Consider the following 18,671-nt stretch of genomic DNA (forward strand, 5'->3'; position numbering starts at 1 on the left):
TAGGTCACAGCTGAATAACTTTGAGCAAGGCCTCTTAGCCTGCTTGAGCCCCAATTTCTTCACTGTAAGTGGGAGTGTTGACACCTAACTCAAGGGGGCAGTAGCGAGAATGAAACAAGAGTATACCGCACACTTGACTTTGTAAAGTACTGTATAAATATAACCTTTTAATAATGATAATTACTAATATTACTTACCTGCACCATCACACAGTATGTGAATACATATGTATGTATGTATAATTTTTTATTGAGGTAAAATTGACATATAATATTATATTAGTTTCAGGTGTATGATTTAATGATCTGTTATTTATATACATTGCAAAATGACTAGTGCACATCATCCACTGTATATTAAATGTTGATTTGCATTGCTTTTCTCTTTGATACTCTCCCTGTCTAGATAGTCTCTTTGTAACTGTAGTAAGAGGCAGAGAAAGGAAACCAAGCAGTAAGAGGCCATAGGCATCCATTCCCTACCAGGGCACACAAACTACCTGGGGAATAAGTTCTGTTTCATTTCAGGAAAAACAAAACAAAATAAAACAAAAAAACCAACTTGTTTTTATTAAAGTATAATATGAATCAATGTTGTTGATTCAAAGGTCAAATTTATAACTACAAACCCCAGTCGTGAATCCAGCTGGAGAAAGGTTCATGGATATTCAATAACCATGAAGTTCTTGAGCCCAAGTTTATTTTTATTTACAGTCTAAAATCTGTACTCAGGTATTCTTATCCTTGATCCATGGTTACATCTCCCCCAGGTCTTCCTCCAAGGTGGCACTGATTAGATCAATATGCTTAGTGATGATTTTCTTCATTTCTCATTATAATATTATCCTCAAGAGGAGGCTCATCTCTTTGGTAACCAGTGCATGCCTGGGGAGTCCTGCTTTGTGGAGCCCTTTACCTACGCCCTGGGCCAGCTTCCAATGTGTTCTTGGCTTACTCGGTAAGTAAGATCTGGTTGTCTCAAGTCTGAAGCACAATTTGATCTTCATTCTTTTATCTCTTGTCTGAGAGCCAGCTATTCAACTTCATTCTTCTTTATTGCTGACCAGGGCAATTTTCCCATAGAACTGAAAACCCTCCAAATACCCATATCTGTATGTCCTTGTTTTCCATTTTCCAAGGCTTTTAACCAAATATAACGGTTATTTACAATTCTATGTAAATTCTATGTGTGTTTCTTGCATTCTGTCAGGATTCATTTATTCGTACATTCAACAAATGTTTATTGGGCACCTAGTATATGACAGGCATTGGTTTAGGTGTAGAGATAATACAGTGTGAAGACGAAGTTTTTGTTTGCATTCAATTGGGGAACACAAAAACAACAAATAAATAGATAATATATTAAATAGTAATAGGTGCTATGGAGAAAAATAAGAGCAAGGCGGGTTAGGCTGTCTTAGGGGTGGGTGGCAGAAATACCAAATAGTTTGTAGGGTGGTCAGGGAGAGCTTCTCCGTGAAGGTGACATCTAAATAGAGACCTGAAGGATGTAAGGGAGGAAGCCATATGGTTATGCGATGAAATAGTCTTCCAAACAGAAGGAAAAGTAAGTGCCAAGGTCCTGAGGTATAGAAGCATGCTTGCGTTCAGGAAACCGAAAAGAAGCTAGTGTGGCTGGAGCTGAGGGACCAATGGGAAGAATAAAAGGAGAAGTAGGGAGGCGAGGGCTGGGTGTTGCTTGTAAAATCATGAGTGAGATAGAATGTCATTGAGGCCTTGAGCCAAAATGTGACATGATCTGGTGTCAATTTTCAACAGCATGAAGAACAGCTACAAAGAAATGTAGAGATTAATTAGAAAGTTATTGCAATAATCTGGGCAAGAAATGATGATGGTTTGGAACATGGTGGTAGCAGTGAAGTGCTATGGGATGGGCAGTTATGGTTATCGTACATTTTGATTTTAAAGCCGATGTAATTTGTTAAAGGATTCATGGAGAGTTTGAGAGAAAGACATTAAAGATGATTCCAAGATTTTTGCCCTAAACATGCAAGAAAAGTTTTTCTTCACTGAGCTGGGTAATGCTATAGGAAGGGTAGGATTTTTTTTTGTTTTTCCCAGTTGGGGAATATTGGGTTGTTTCCAGGTTTTGGTGATTATTGATAAAGCTGCTTTAAACATTCACATACAGGTTTTTTGTGTGAACATAGATTTTCATTCCTTCAGATAAATGTGCAAAGTGTATGTTTAACTTTAAAAGAAACTGCTAAAGAGTTTTCTAAATTGGCTGTCCTATTCTGCAGTCTCACCAGCAAAATATAAGGATGCCAGTTACTTTGAGTCCTCACCAGCACTTGGTATTGTCAGGTTTTTGTGTGTGTGTAGTCATGTTAATAGGTACATAGTATTTCATTTTCATTGTAGTTTTAATTTGCATTTCCCTAATGACTAGTGATGTTGAACATCTCTTCATAGGCTTATTTGCCATCCGTACATCCTATTTGGTGAAGTGATTGTTTAAATCTTTTAAAAAGAAGGCTATTGGGGCATTTGGGTGGCTCAGTTGGTTAAGTATCCATTTCTTGGTTTAGCTCAGGTCACGATCTCATGGTTTGTGAAATTGAGTCCGACATGCTGACAGCATGGAGCCTGCATGGAAATCTGTCTCTGTCTCTGTCTCTGTCTCTCTCTGCCCCTCCCCTGCTCATGTGTGTGCATGCGCACTCTCTCTCAAAATAAATAAATAAAACTTTTAAAAAATAAAAAATAAAATAAAAAGAAGCCTATTTATTTTCTTATTTCTGCATTTTGAGAGTTCTTTCCATATTCTGGAGTCAAGTCCTTTGTCAGATAGATGGTTTGCAAATATTTTTGAGGAAAGGTAGGATTGAAAGAAAATCAGGAATTTGTTTTTGGAGAAGTTGAGTTTGTGATCCCTGACATTCAAGTGGGGGTGTGAAGTAGGTAGAAGTTCAGAGGAGAGGCTCAGGCTAGATATATAAATTGGGGAGTTATCAGCTTGTAGATGGTTTTTAAAGCCATGTAACTAGTTAAGTCCACCTGAGCAAGAGTAGACAGAGAAGGGAAGAATTCCAAAGAGTGAGTTCTGTGGGAAGATGTAGAGGAATTAGCAAAGGATACTGACACGTAGTAGGGAGATAGGAGGGGGATCAAGAGATAGAAGGGTGATGTGGTGCATGGGTGGCTCAGTTGGTTAAGCCGCTGACTCTTGATTTTGGCTCAGATCATGATCTCCTGGTTTGTGGGATCAAGCCCTGAGTCTGGGTCTGCCCTGATAGGTCTTCCCCCGCTTGCATGCTCTCTCTCTGTCTCTCAAAATATATCAACTTTTAAAGAAAGGCAGAGGAATATCACATAAGCCACATGAAGAAAATGGTCATAAACATACTCTAAAATGATATGCTTTTTAATTTTATCACATGATATCAGTTTCCTCATTTGCCTTCTTCACTAAATGTCAGATTTTGAGGCCCGGGAATTTATCACATCCATTACTCTCTCTCTGGGGCTCTGGTTAGCTCAGAGCCTTCCACATATTAGACTCTCTTGATGGGATTTCTTTTCCATGTATTTATTTATTTATTTATTTATTTGTTTTTAATTTTTAATTTTTTTAACGTTTATTTATTTTTGAGAGAGAGAGAACCAGTGCGGGAGGAGCAGAGAGAATGGGGGACAGAAGATCTGAAGTGGGCTCTGTGCTGACAGCAGAGAACCTGACTCAGGGCTCAAACTCATGAAATGTAAGATCAACTGAGCTCAAGCTGGACGCTTAACTGACTGAGCCACCCAGGTGCCCCTACTTTTGTTTATTTTGAAAAAAGTTTTAATTAGAGAAAAGTTACAAGAATACTATCATGAGCTCTGGAACTCCCTTTACCCAGGTCAATAATGTTTAGTAAACATTTTGCCAGATTTGATTCTTTTTCTTTCTCTCTTTGAAACTAAGTTACAGAGATCACGATGTATCATATCTAAGTAATTTAGCATCCATCCTTAAGAAAAAGGTATTGTCATACAAAACCACAGTATAATTACCAAATTCAGGAATTTTGACATCAATACACTGTTGCTGTGAATATACAATCCATGTACAAATTTTGCCAATTGTTTCAGTAATGCCCTCCTTCCCCTTCTCACTTTTCATTCAGCTCCTGTGTCCCTTTAGTCTCCTCTGATCTGGAACAGTTCCTCAGACTTTGTCTTCTTTGACATTGACTTTTCTTTTTTTGACATTGATGTTTTTGAAGCACATAGACCAATGTTTTTAGAATGTTAGCCAATTAAGATTTTTTCCAATGTTTCTTCATGTTTAGATTTCTTCCATTTTAGGCAGCAAAATGTGTAAGTGACATTGTATACATGTTAGAAACTCAATGTTGGTTGAATCATTATTAAAGAGAGTAATTCACTAATTTCTTAAAGGGAGATTATGTCAAGTCAGAAACGAAGATGAATATTAGATGCTACCCTGTTTGCATAGAGATAGGTAGATAGGAAGGTGGGGTTGGGGGGAGGTGCTAGCAAAAACAGGTCTCTGGATGAGAGATTAGAACTTTTATTTACTCACAGCAATAATGCCAGGTGGACTAACACTGTTGCATAGTCCCTCGGGCCTAAAACCCCACATAGGGAGACACTGATGAGAGCAAGGTGGCTAGACCTACATGTAGGGAGGGATGAGGGACTCTGCTCCCTTATAGAAAGAGAAATAACCTTTCTTCTTTCCCTTCCTTGAAAGAGGGAGAAAAGTCTTTGCCTCTAGTGTAAACTAATTCTCCTTAGGAACAGAGGGGAAGAATTCTTGGATTGTTACCCTTTGGAAGCTAAATTATCTAAATTGTCTCTGAGGGAAGATAAAACCAGCCTCTTTGAGATTGCAGCCAGGGTTTTCTGTTCTTTTGATGTGTGAGCACATAGGCAGATAGTTCCCCAAATCCTTCCTTAGGCATCTCTGGGGAGGAGGGAAAGTTCCCTGTCCTGGAATGTAAGGCTTTGACTCCAGGTAAGATAAGTTTTATTACCCTTTAAAGGGCAACAAACATCTTTGAAAGCAAGACTTTAAACATTCTCATCTTCATAGTAGATCAATGTCCATAGCTCAATGTCCTGCAGAAACACAGGAATATAGGGAAAATTGCTCTTCCCTAGGCTACAGTGCAAAATTTCAGAATGGGCAAAATTTGTATTTTTTGATGTGTGGACGTCCTTTCTGCACTCTTTCCCTCTCATTTAGTGCATCTTTCCTTTGACCTTTGGTAGTCTCATGAGGCTCTACCCTATCACTTCAATTTGGGGTATGAGATCCGTTTCAAAATACTCTATGCTACAAGATTATTTTGTCCTGTGTCCCCAAATTAAAAAGTTCCATACTTTTAGGGTAGTGGATCTTAGCTTCTTAGAAGGAGAGCAAGCTAAAGTTTAACCATCAAAATTAGCCATCAGCAAATCATGTGCTCTCAATATTGCAGGGGATTTTTGTCTCCCAGAGTTCTGATACCTATCACGTAGAGGTGGAGGGATTGAAAGAATGAGATGAAGTAAATTTTGTGAAAGCACACTTGGGATTCGTAAAATCCCATATAAATGAACGCAAATTTGTGTAATAATAATTACTAATGCTACTGCACTAAGGCCTGGGTACAAGAAGACACTATTTTCATTCATGGCTTGTGTTGACTTCTGCCATTTTAGTGCATAGGCATTCATTTTCCTGCTTTCCGTCTCATGGCCACAAGATGGTTGCTGCATCTACAGACATATTTGTGTACATTCCTGGCAGAAAGAAGGATGTGAAGTAAAGAGCAAAGAGGACAAAATAAGCTGTGTCTTTTTATTCAGAAAGAGACACTATCTCCAGAAACTACTACCCGATGGGGTTTTGAAGTGGTGGTGGGGGTTTGGAGCTGGCGGCCAAGAAAGAATTCTTGGAGATGTCTTTGGTGCAAAAAGATGATTTTATTAGAGCACGGGGACAGGACCCGTGGGCAGAAAGAACTACACTGGGGTTGTGAAGAGTGTCTGGTTATATATTATGGAGTTGGGGGAGGTAAAGTCAAGAGGAAGTTTCTTAAAGGGATTTCCATATGCTAAAGAAGACTCAGATTACTGGCGCCCTAGCTATTGTCAAGTTAAGGTTGTCTTCCCTCTAGTAAGGCATTAACATTATGACAGTAGGGGGTTCCTACTCTGTATTTGCCTCAAGTATTTGTCAATGGGCTGCAGGTTATAAAGAAATTTAATTATACCTGCCCTTTCCTTCTTGTCTTTGTTTCCCATATCACTATGAAGGAGAGGGTGATATTAGGGGATCCAGAAAACTGAGTCTATAGGTTTCTAGAGATTAGGCTATTGATAAGATTGTCCTTTTCTTGTAATTTACTAAGATATTTGTAAACTGATGGAGACTCAGGACTGGCATGACTGTGATCTCTATCAGTTAACCATTTGTTTGCTTTGCTTTCCTTTGTTCTTGGGCAGCCAGGAATGCCTGAGGAATATCACACATATCCCATGGTGGGGGGAGTTGTGAAGGGTGGGGGTGGGGAGAGTGTGGGGGTGTGTGTGCTAGTTTGTGATTTGCCCTCAGTTTGCCTTATGCTCCCTCATCACTACCTTCATCTTATTTTGAAAACTGTCACCTGACCAGCCCAGATGCCAAGGAAGATGAAAGAGTATTTTTTAAATCACATCTCCTTTGAATAAAATCAGTGCTCTATTAGGAAGAAGGACTGGGCAGGGGTGGGGTGGGTATTGTTTGAATAGGCAACTGGCAATGTTAGTCCCATATAACAGTTTTACTTCTAGGAATTTATCCTACAGTTTTACTCACTGTTGCAGAATCTGTTGGTGCCCCAGGCATCCCTGCTACCATTTTGGTGTGCTCATCCCCCCAGCAGCTGTGGGAGCTGCTGGGAATAGCTCCCACCTACAACCCCAGAAGATTGCCCTTGGATGATTAGAGCCACCTGAATCTTAAAGTGCCTGGAGTTATGTGCTGTTTTCCCATACCTCCCCCCCAACCCCCATCCTGGAGTAGCCAGTGACTATTTGGATGTTGGAAGGTGGTGGGAGGGACACTAAAATATCCTCCAGACTGAGAACGCACTTTGAGACCAAAAAACAGAGCAAGCCACTCCATACCATACACAGAATTTCTTTAGGGTGAACAACCTACTGATGGGGGAGATCAGGCGGGCAAGGATCCAGGCAACACACAGTTATTCTCTGCCCAGTCTGGACTTTAACTTACAGCTTTTTTAGAGCGAGGGGATCATTGTGGTGAGGTCAAAGGGTAGTCATCTAAAGTGGTGACTTTTGTCTGTAAGTCACCTCTAGTAGTTATCTAAAAGGGTGCAATCTGTGAGCCAGTCATCTCTACTGGTTATCTAAAGTGATGCCTTCTGTGTGCCAATTTAGGGAAGGTCAGAACAAACCTTCCTGTATTCTGTTCAGGGAACACATAGTCTGGAACACATAGTCCCGAGGGAGGTCATTGTGCAGGCATGAACAAGGTGGAGGGCCAAAGATGGAGTCAGTGTTGTCAGCACTCCCACAGTGAGGGTACAAATGTTCTGGTCCTTGTCTGAAGGCAGACTGCAGCTGCTTGTACTTTATGCTTCAGAGCTCCCTGAAGGAACAGACTGAATCCAGACTTCATCTGCAACCACATTCTTGCTTTACTTCTTCTCCTTCCTTGTTCTGCTTCCCTCGTTCTCTTAGGTTTACTCCTGAGAGTGTTCTAATAAAACACTTGCACAAGAATCTCCACCAGAATCTCTGCAGCTGGAAAGACAGACCTAAGACACTCACACATATGTGAAATGACACATACAAGATTATCCATTGCTTTATTATTTGTAATAGGAAAAGACTCTTAACAAGCTAAATGCCCATCATTAGTATACTGGTTAAATAAAGTATGGTAACATATATAATTGAATACTTACCATGCGAGGGTTAAAAAGAATGAAGCAGCTAAACTCGTAATATTGGTTCTTCTGGGAAAGAAACTGTGGGTTGAGGAACAGGGTGAGAAGTAAACATTTCACTGTACTGTTTGTTCCTTTTGAATTTGAAACCATTTGGATGTATTGAATATTTTATAAAGCAAAATTGACATTAAAAATTAATGTGGACTAAGCAAGTAAATTTGGTACTTAAGTGAAAACTCCCAAGTACCTGTAACATTTATTAAATGACTATAAAATAGTAGTAACGAAAACTATTATTTACTAAGAGATTACTCTGTGGCCTATGTCTTCTCCTTTTATGTCTGCATTTCTCAAAGTCATATATACATCCTGTCACCATACAGGTCTGTCCTCTCTGCTAAGATAACTCTTAATAAGCTTATCAATGACCTCCTTGTCTTTAAATCCAGTAGCTGTTTTTCAATCCTCATTTTTGTTGTCTCTCAACAGCATTCTGTGACATTATGCCTCCTGGTTTACTGCCTACACTATACCCATGTCTTCCTAGCCTCCTTGCTCAGTTTGTCTGCTGCTGCCATCTTTAAATGTCCAAATTTCTCAAGACTCAGACTTAGGCTGGCTTCCCTTCTTACTTTGTGCTCTTTTCTCAGGCATTACTATCCACATCCATGGCTTCAGTGACAATCTATGGACAAACGCATCCCTGATTTTATAAAATCTCCTCTGAACTCCTGTTTTTTTTCTTTTTTTTTTTTTTAATTATTTATTTAAAAAAAAATTTTTTTTCAACGTTTTTTATTTATTTTTGGGACAGAGAGAGACAGAGCATGAATGGGGGAGGGGCAGAGAGAGAGGGAGACACAGAATCGGAAACAGGCTCCAGGCTCCGAGCCATCCGCCCAGAGCCTGACGCGGGGCTCGAACTCACAGACCGCGAGATCGTGACCTGAGCTGAAGTCGGACGCCCAACCGACTGCGCCACCCAGGCGCCCCTGAACTCCTGTTTTCAAATGCATATTTACTATGTCCTCTTGGATGTCCAGTGAATGGCACCACCAGTGACCCAATTTCTCCTTTCAGGAGACTAGAGATTGTCTTTCTCCTTTAATGCTCATATCCAATCCAATGTAATGTACCTCCCTTCAATAAAACTTTGCAATGGGTTTTCATTGCGTTTCAAATAAAATCTAAATTTCTCACCAAGGACTCCAAGACAACATGATCTGAGCTATGCCTACCTCTTCAATCTCATTTCAAAGCATTCTCACTTTGGCTCCCTCAGGGTTCTGTCCTCAATACTGGCTCTTCATTGTCTCACCTACTTTTGTTGTTTTAAGTTTTTAACGTTATTTTTCGTGCTTTCATGTGTTTGGCCTTTTCTCAGTGTTCAAGTCTCAGATCAAGTGTTACTTCCTCAAAAATTGTTCTCTAACTATGCATCTAAAGTGCCTTTATGCTGTTTTATATTTTCTTCGTAGCACTTACCACAATATGTTGTTACACTCATTTATACATGCATATACGTACATACAGTATTTATTTATGAGTTTATTATCTGTCTCTAAAATTCACCTCTATCCCACATGTCCACGCTATTAGGGCAGAGACCTGTCAGTCTTATTCACCACTGTATTCCTTTTATCTAGAAAAATGCCTGGCATGTAGGAAGAAATTAATAAACATTTGTTAAAAGACTTTCACATCACTCTTATGTTTTTGTCCTCTGGTCACATTGGCTTTATTTGAGCTCTCAAAAAAATGCAGGCAACTTTCTCCCTCAGCACCTTAGCACATCCTATTTGCTTTGCCTGTAGAATTCCTTGCCACCATATTTTTAGTTACCAGCTACTGTTTTTCAGGTCTTACTGTACATGTTATTTCCTCAACTTTATTATCCCTGATATTCTAGACTAGATGAGGTCAGTGTTATATAATCTCCTAATGCCTGTATTTTTCCTTCATAGCACTTATGAAAATTTGTAATTATATTTATTTGTTGCTCTGTTTCCTACAGACTAGAGATCAGCAAGCTATGGCCAATGAGCCAAGTCTAGCCACAACCTATTCTGTAAATAAAATTTATTGGAACACTGTAACACCTATTCATTTATGTATTGCTTGTATGGCTCCTAAAATATTTACATTCTGGGTGCCTGGGTGGCTTAGTAGGTTAAGTAGCCGACTCTTGATTTCAGCTCAGGTCATAATCTGGCAGTTCTTGAGTTCAAGTCCCGCGTTGGGTTCCGTGCTGACAGTGCAGAGCTTGCTTGGGATTCTCTGTCTGCCCTCCCTGCTTTCTCACTCTCTCTCAAGATAAATAAATAAACAAACTTAAAAACAATTAAAATATTTACATCCTGGTTCTTTACAGAAAAAAATTGTTGATTATCTGCTGTAGACTAGAATATAATCTCTATTAAGGCAAGCATACTATCTGTTTTACTTATGTCTTCCTAGATCACTACTAAAAATTAAAGAACTCCAATAAAAACTAGTTAAAATAAATGAATGGTAATCACTCTGCTAAGTACTTTGCATATATTATCATATTTTATTCTTTACAACTTTATGAAATAATTAGTATTATCTACAATTTACAGATGAGGAAACTGAAGCTCAGAGCCATCAGTGAGTGCCCTAAGATCACACAACTGATATGTAGCAAACCAAAGTTTGAAACTAAGTTAAAAATTTTTTTTCTTCTATAAATTTTATTTAGAAATAATTAATTGATACTAAAACTAGTCAGTAAAAGTTTAATAAGGAACAGTATATTATTACACAAATTACTAATTAATTATAAAAGAAAAACAGAACTTTGCAGTGGAAACACCAGTTGATCAAGGTTAACATCACCAATAATGGGGTAAACTGATATTATTTCCTCCTGATGCAATATAATGAGAAGGTCATAACATCTGTTATGCAATGTTAATGCCCAAAACACATTATCTGAATCTAATTACCAGGAAATATCAGACAAATTGAGGGATATTCTGCAAAATTCAAAATTTCAAAACATCAATTAAAAAAACAAAATTCAAAAATGTCGATGTCATGATAGATGAAGAAAAGCTAAGGAACTATTACAAATTAAAGGAAACTAAAGAGATATGACAACTAAAGGCAATGTGTGATCTCAAATTGGATCCTCGAATAGAGAATCTTTACTTTGTCGATAAAGGATATCATTGGAACAGCTGATAAATTTATGTTAGAAATATTGAAGGGGGTGCCTACCCAACTGAACTGGGTGCTCAGTTGGTTGAGCATCTGACTCTTGGTTTCGACTCAGGTCGTGATCTCATGGTTTGTGAGATTGAGCCCTGTGTTGGGGTCTCGTCTGATAGCATGGAGCCTGCCTGGGATTCTCTCCTTCCTTCTCTGCCCCTCCCCTGCTTGCACACACTCTCTCTCAAAAATAAGGAAACATTAAAAAAAAAATAGTGGAGGATTACATGTAGGTGCAGATTTGTTTGTAGCTTCTCCTGAAAAGAGGGGGAGACTGTTTCTCCACTGTATAAGTCAGGGCTCTCTAGAAAAAGAGAACCGATGGAATTGATATGAAAACAGATCTAGATATATAGATAAGAAGGATTGGCTCATGTGATTACAGAGGCCAAGAAGTCCCAATGTCTGCCATCTGCAAGCTGAAGAACCAAGATAGCCAGTGGTATGTTAGTCCAAGTCTGAAGTTCTGAGAATCTGGGATTGTTGGCATGTATCCTGAGCTGAGTCTGAACACCTGAGAACCAGGAGTGCCAATGTCTGAGGGCAGGAGGCGATGGATGTCTGAGTTCAAGCAGACCGAGTGAATTTGTCCCTCCTTTTTGTTCTACTCAGGCCTTTGAAGGACTGGAAGATGCCCACTCACACTGATGAGGGTGTTGTTCTTTATTCAGTCTGCTGTTTCAAATGCTAATCCCTCCCGCAGACATCCCCACAGACACACTCAGAAATCATGTTTTACCAGCTATCTGGGCATCCCTTATCTCAGTTAAGCAGACAACATAAAATTAACCATCATGCCTACTTCTTGAATCTTGGGCTGGTCTCATGACTTACTTTGCCCAGTCAAAGTAGAAACAGTATTATAGATTTCTGAATTTCGGCCTCCAAAGGTCTTGTGCTTTTGCTCTTGCTTTCTTAGAATGCTGCCCTGAGACTACCATGTAAATAAGCTCAGTCTAGGTTACTGGACTATAAATAATAAATAAAACAAATTTAAAATTGTTTTAGTTTCATGAAGTCAGGGAGTGATTCTGTGTGCTAAGGTTTTAGATACATACCTGGTATAGTTAAAAGAGAGATGATTGTCAGAAAGGTTTATTTTTACACATAAAGCCAAAACAACAACAACAACAACAACAAAACCCACCTTTTTGTGAGCCTGGGTGGCTCAGTTGGTTAAGCATCTGACTTCAGCTCAAGTCATGATCTCATGGTTCATAGGTTCGAGCCCCACATCGGGCTCTGTGCTGACAGCTCAGAGCCTGGAGCCTGCTTCTGATTCTGTATCTCCCTCTCTCTTCACCTCCCCTGCTTGTGCTCTATCTCTTTCTGACTCTCAAAAAATAAATAAATGTTAATAAAAAAATTAAAAAAAAATAACTATATGTTAAAAAAATTTTTTTAATGCAAAAGAAAACATAAGAATCATCTTATTTTACTTATGTGCCACTTAACTTTAATTTATTATTGTTTATTTGTGTTTAGACAAGAAAGAAGGATTTTTTTTTCAGAAAGTAAACAATTTCTATTTCAAAGGAGCACTAGTTGAGAGCCAGCACAAGTGCCATTTGTGTGTATGAGACTATCTTGGAGAGATTACTGTAGCCACATTAGTAATTCCAGGGAAGACCAGCAGAACTACCACCCAGCTGAACAAATTGCAATTCTCAAAACTATGAGCAATAAATAGATGCTGTTTTAGGTTACTAATTTTGGGGGTGGTTTGTAATGCAACAAAAGCTAACTGAGACAGGTGTATATGAGATCAATTGGCTGCTTGAGTAAAGGCTCACGAGGTGAAATTGTTAATTAGAGTCATCAATGTACAGTCTGGTTCTCAGCTCACAGATGTGCAAATTTAAAATCATTAATAAATCCAGCATTGATCAGACTCCATGAATATGATGATAACCAAACTCAGAAGAAATGGTTTATAAACCAGGACATCTAACAGAAAAAATTATAGTAAAAATTATATATTTTTTCATTTCCTCTGTTTAGGTGACTGGAAAGCATTTATATAATCACTTTACTTACAGGCAAATGGAATTAGAGCAATAGGAGGTATATTGTTTATCCAAACTATGAAATTCTTTTTTTTTTAATTTGTTTTTAATGTTTATTTATTTTTGAGAGAGAGAGCACGAGTGGGGGAAGGGCAGAGAGAGAGGGAAACACAGAATCCGAAGCAGGCTCCAGGCTCTGAGCTGTTGGCACAGAGCTCAACACGGGGCTCAAACTCACGAACTGTGAAATCATGACCTGAGCTGAAGTTGGATGCTTAACTGACTGAGCCACCCAGGCACCCCAAACTATGAAATTCTTGATCTAAATTATAATGAGGTAAAGTAAGCCAACTTTATCCTCCAGGAGTCTGTAACTATGGCACAGAGTACATGTGTCCACCATGGTCAATTTCTCTGGACTCTTGACTTATGCCATGTGTAATTTTTTTTTAGTAATCAAGTTTGTCATTTAAAAAGATCTCTTTGGTGGGGCGCCTGGGTGGCTTGGTCGGTTAAGCGTCCGACTTCGGCTCAGGTCATGATCTCACGTTCCGTGAGTTCGAGCCCCGCGTCGGGCTCTGTGCTGACAGCTCAGAGCCTGGAGCCTGCTTCTGATTCTGTGTCTCCCTCTCTCTCTGACCCTCCCCCATTCATGCTCTGTCTCTCTCTGTCTCAAAAATAAATAAACGTTAAAAAAAATTAAAAAAAAAAACGTAAAAAGATCTCTTTGGGATTTTGTGTCACACTTAGGAGGTCAGAGTCCTCAGAGATATACCTCTGGGTGTTGGAGGCAAAAAAAAAACAAACAAAAAAAACCCCAAAAAACAAAAAAAAACCCAACTTTTATCCCAGGGTCAGCACTACAGGAGTAGGCTAGTTGACCTGGTAACAAAACACATGACTTCAATATAGATAGTAAGAACCCATGTCAATTATATCTCAGTAAAGCTGGAAGATAGATAGATAGATAGATAGATAAATGAATAGATAGATAGGAAGAGTTCCTGAATATAATAAAAAATCAAAAACTTGAACTTGAAGAAAAACAATCTTCCTCATTCCTGATCTTTGAAACAATTTCCTGATTCATAATAGAGGATTGTCTCACTAGCTTTGGTTTTGTTTTATTTTCATGAAGTCAGGGAGTTGCTATTCTGTTCTGTGTGATAAGGTTTCAGATACATACCTGGTATACTTACATGAGAGATGATTGTCAGAAAGGTTTATTTTTAACACTAAAGCAAAAGAAAACAACACAGGAATCTTCTTATTTTACTTACCTGCCACTTATTTTAATTTATTATTGTTTATTTGTGTTTAGACAAGAAAGAAGGATTTTTTTTTCAGAAATTTAAATAATTTCTATTTCAGAGACAATTTAGATAACTGTGCATTCTGGGTAACCTGAAATTTTTGTCCTGTTATAATATACACAAATATTTTTTGTATATACACAAAACAACTTACGTTTATGTTCCCTGGCCATGACCCAAATCTATTATCTTTTAACCTAATGGTATATTATCTTTTGTATCAAAGTAAAATTTGACCTAACAGAAAAGCATATGTAAAAAAGAATAAAGCAGCATTTAGGGTATATTTGCTTATGTTATTGTAAATTTGTATAAAGTGACATTCTAGTGATACTTCCTGTATTGTCACATTTATAAATATGTGACTGGGGCACTGGTCGCTTAGTTGGTTGAGCCTCCGACTTTGGTGCAGGTCATGAACTCCAGGCCTGTAAGTTGAGCCCCACCTCAGGCTCTGTGCTGTAACTGCAGAGCCCCGCTTTGGGATTCTCTGTCCTCTTCTCTCTCTGCCCCTGGCCCACTCTCATGCTGTCTCTCTGAAAAATAAATAAATAAATAAATAAATAAATAATAAATAAAAAACAACAACAACAACAACAACAACAACAACAAAAATGTGACCATACCGTGTGGAAAAGTAATGCTATGTGTTCCTTATATAATTGTTATTATAAGATCTTACTCATTTTCAACTGTATTTATGTCATTAAAATTGATCTCCATAGGTCTGCTTTTAGCTTATAATGCTAACTAGTGAAAATACAAAGCTTGGTTTTATCAGTGCAAACCTTTCTAATGAATAAAAGATGTCTCAGAAAGCTATAAAGGATATGCTCCCATTCCCTATAGCACAGAGGAAGAGATCTCTTTCTGTGACATAAACCTTGTTCAAAATATTTGATTTTATAAAATGTTAAATGGTGCATATTCATAAAAATATCGATTTTTTTCTGTACAATATTGAGATAGTGTAAATATTCATAATTATTTTCAGCATGTTTTATTTCTTGTTATTATAAATCTGTCCTGGAAAGTATATATTTTTTTCTATTTAATGAAACTCTGTATTTCTTTTCTTTTTTTTTTCTTTTTATTTATGTATTTTATTTTAATTTTATTGTTTACATTTACATCCAAATTAGTTAGCATATAGTGCAACAATGATTTCAGGAGTAGATTCCTTAATGCCCCTTGCCCATTTAACCATCCCCCCTCCCTCAACCCCTCCAGCAACCCTCTGTTTGTTCTCCATATTTAAGAGTCTCTTATGTTTTGTCCCCCTCCCTGTTTTTATATTATTTTTGCTTCCCTTCCCTTATTCTCATCTGTTTTGTCTCTTAAAGTCCTCACATGAGTGAAGTCATATGATATTTGTCTTTCTCTGACTGGATAATCTTGCTTAGCATAATACCCTCTAGTTCCATCCATGTAGTTGCAAATGGAAAGATTTCATTCTTTTTGATTGCTGAGTAATACTCCATAGTGTGTGTGTGTGTGTGTGTGTGTGTGTGTGTGTGTGTGTGTGTGTATATATATATATATATATATGTACCATCTCTTCTTTATCCATTCATCCATCGATGGACATTTGGACTCTTTCCATGCTTTGTCTATTGTTGACAGTGCTGCTATAAACATTGGGGTGTATATGTCCCTTCAAAACAGCATCCCTGTATCCCTTGGATAAATACCTAGTAGTGCAATTGCTGGGTCGTAGGGTAGTTCTTTTTTCAATTTTTTGAGGAACCTCCATACTGTTTTCCAGAGTGGCTGCACCAGTTTGCATTCCCACCAACAGTGCAAAAGAGATCCTCTTTCTCCACATCCTTGCCAACATCTGTTGTTGCCTGAGTTGTTAATGTTAGCCGTTCTGACAGGTATAGGTGGTATCTCCCTGTGGTTTTGATTTGTATTTTCCTGATGGTGAGTGATGTGAGCATTTTTTCATGTGTCGGTTGGCCATCTAGATGTCTTTTTTGGAGAAGTGTCTATTCATGTCTTTTGCCTATTTCTTCACTGGATTATTTGTTTTTTGGGTGTTGAGTTTGGACTTAGCATGCTTTCAAGATTCATTCATGTTATAACATGCATTAGTACTTCATTTCTTTTTATTGTTGAATAATATTCCATTGTATAACTATATCACATTCAATTTATCCATTCATCAGTTGATGGAAATTTGTTTCTACATTTTGGCTATGATGAATAGCGCTACCATAAACACTCATGTACAGGGTTGCCTGGGGGAGCTCAGTTGGTTAAATGTCCGACTTTGGCTCAGGTCATGATCTTGTGGTTCATGAGTTTGAGCCCCGCGTTGGGCTTTGTGCTGACAGCTCAGAGCCTGGCGCCTGCTCCAGATTCTGTGTCTCCCTTTCTCTCTGCCCCTCGCCTGCTCACACTCTGTCCTTCTCTCTCAAAAATAAATAAACATTAAAAAAACTAAAAAAAATATTCATGTACAGGTTATATTTGAACATACACTTTCATTTCTCTTGGGTATATAGCTGGGAGTGGAATTGCTGGGTCATATGAGAGTTCCAGGTTTAACGTTTTGAGGAACTTCTAAACTCTTCCTTCCAGCATTGCATAAGGGTTTCTATTTTTTCACATCCTCCCCAACACTTATTATTTGTCTTTTCATGACTGCTATACAAGGTGGATTTTTTCTTTCATACTTCCAGGTATAATCTGTGATGAAAAATCAATAATTACCATCTTGAGACTGTCTTAAGTTCTGAAAAAGGATAATACTCTGAGAGAATAGTTTCTTGTTTATCACTCAATTTTTCTGTTCAGTTTTTAGTTGGGAATATTATGTTATATAATTGTTCAAGTCAAATGATTTCTAAATTTACATATCACCAAACAGTGGTGAATTCACCATTACTGGGCATATTTGAATAGATACGGCATGACTAGTTAGCAGAGACATTAATTACAAAGGCAGTATGGGTTAGAATAGATGGTGTTTTGGGGACTCCAAGATCACCCCACAATTGGTGATTTTTTATACAACATAAGCTACAGAGCAAAAGCAATAGGAAAAAGACATGAATCAGGTGGTGTCTAAAGAGGTCTAATATGTATTACAAATCCTGCCTTATCTGAAGCCACACAGGATATGCTTTCTCTCCAGAAGCAAATTACAGGGACATAGGAGGAATATCTTTACTCAGAGAAGGCCATTCAGGACTCAGAGTATGAGGTTTTTATGGAGGACTTGTCACACAGACACATGCTGTTGTGCTACCAGTGGTAGCAACCACAACTCAGGACCTCAACAGCGAGCCCAGGTGTATATCATCAGTATGGATTTTGTGCAAAGCAAATTGACAAGCTGGTATGGCGTTGTACATTGCTTCGGATGTACATAATAAAAATAATTAATTACTGACGTAAAAAACACTCTGAGGACCACATTGCTGGAGGCTGGCCAAGGGTCAGCTATAGTTCAAGCCTGCCTTAGAGATGTGAGGGCTGAGTGACTAGACCTGGTGTGTTGGCTTTCCTCATGGATAGTCTCTTAAAAAGAGAGTTTTTATCATTCTAGATTCTTTTTTAACAAGATTCACACACAAAAAGCCAATATGCCCAAAGACTGGGGAACAAATTTATTGAGGAGAAAACTTAGATTGCAAGGAAAATAATAAGGAAGTGACTAGAATCAATTACATAAATCAGTTTTAATATATTTGCTTAAAGAAAAGATTGGTAAGTAGAACTTAGATATCAACATTGTGGTATTAATTTTTTATTATTTTTTAAGATTTTTACTTTAATTCCAGTTATTTAACATACAGGGTTGTATTAGTTTCAGGTGTACATGTGGTATTTATTTTTAACTTGGGATGGACATATCAAGTCTATTCTACCTTCTACAGCGTGAAGTCTAATTTCTATCTTGATATGAGCTGAAATATGGCTCAGTAGGAGTCCAGCAGGTAGGCATGCAGGAATAAGAGAGCATATAATCCATTTCAGAAGAGGGAAACAGAAATTCAGGGTATCAGAAGGTTAAGTTTGGACCAGATAGCAAGGTCACACTGGCCCTTTTAGGAAAGGGAAGCTTAAACAGCTAAAAGTGAAACTTCAGGGTAGATGAGGAAGTGAAAATGCTTAGTAGGGGAAAAGAGTAGAAGCAGGAAGGGAAATGGGACCACAAGTGTTGCTTTTTGTTTCTCTTCCTTTTTCTTCCTTCCTCTT

At 38.1% G+C, this 18,671-nt stretch overlaps 1 long non-coding RNA gene across 3 annotated transcripts in view; it reads left to right on the forward strand.

Moving 5' to 3' along the window:
* Nucleotides 1-18,671, forward strand: part of LOC125918932 (uncharacterized) — a 93,736-nt gene that overhangs the window by 46,463 nt on the left and 28,602 nt on the right. For 2 of the 3 annotated variants that reach the window (XR_007456620.1, XR_007456622.1), the window contains one exon: nt 854-957. The exons of the other annotated variant lie outside the window; for it this stretch is intronic. This is a non-coding gene — a long non-coding RNA (uncharacterized LOC125918932). The remainder of the gene's footprint in view (nt 1-853; nt 958-18,671) is intronic. 3 annotated transcript variants of the gene reach the window in all.

The sequence above is a fragment of the Panthera uncia genome, chromosome B4, assembly GCF_023721935.1.
Source record: "Panthera uncia isolate 11264 chromosome B4, Puncia_PCG_1.0, whole genome shotgun sequence".
In the NCBI taxonomy this organism is placed as follows: Eukaryota; Metazoa; Chordata; class Mammalia; order Carnivora; family Felidae; genus Panthera; species Panthera uncia.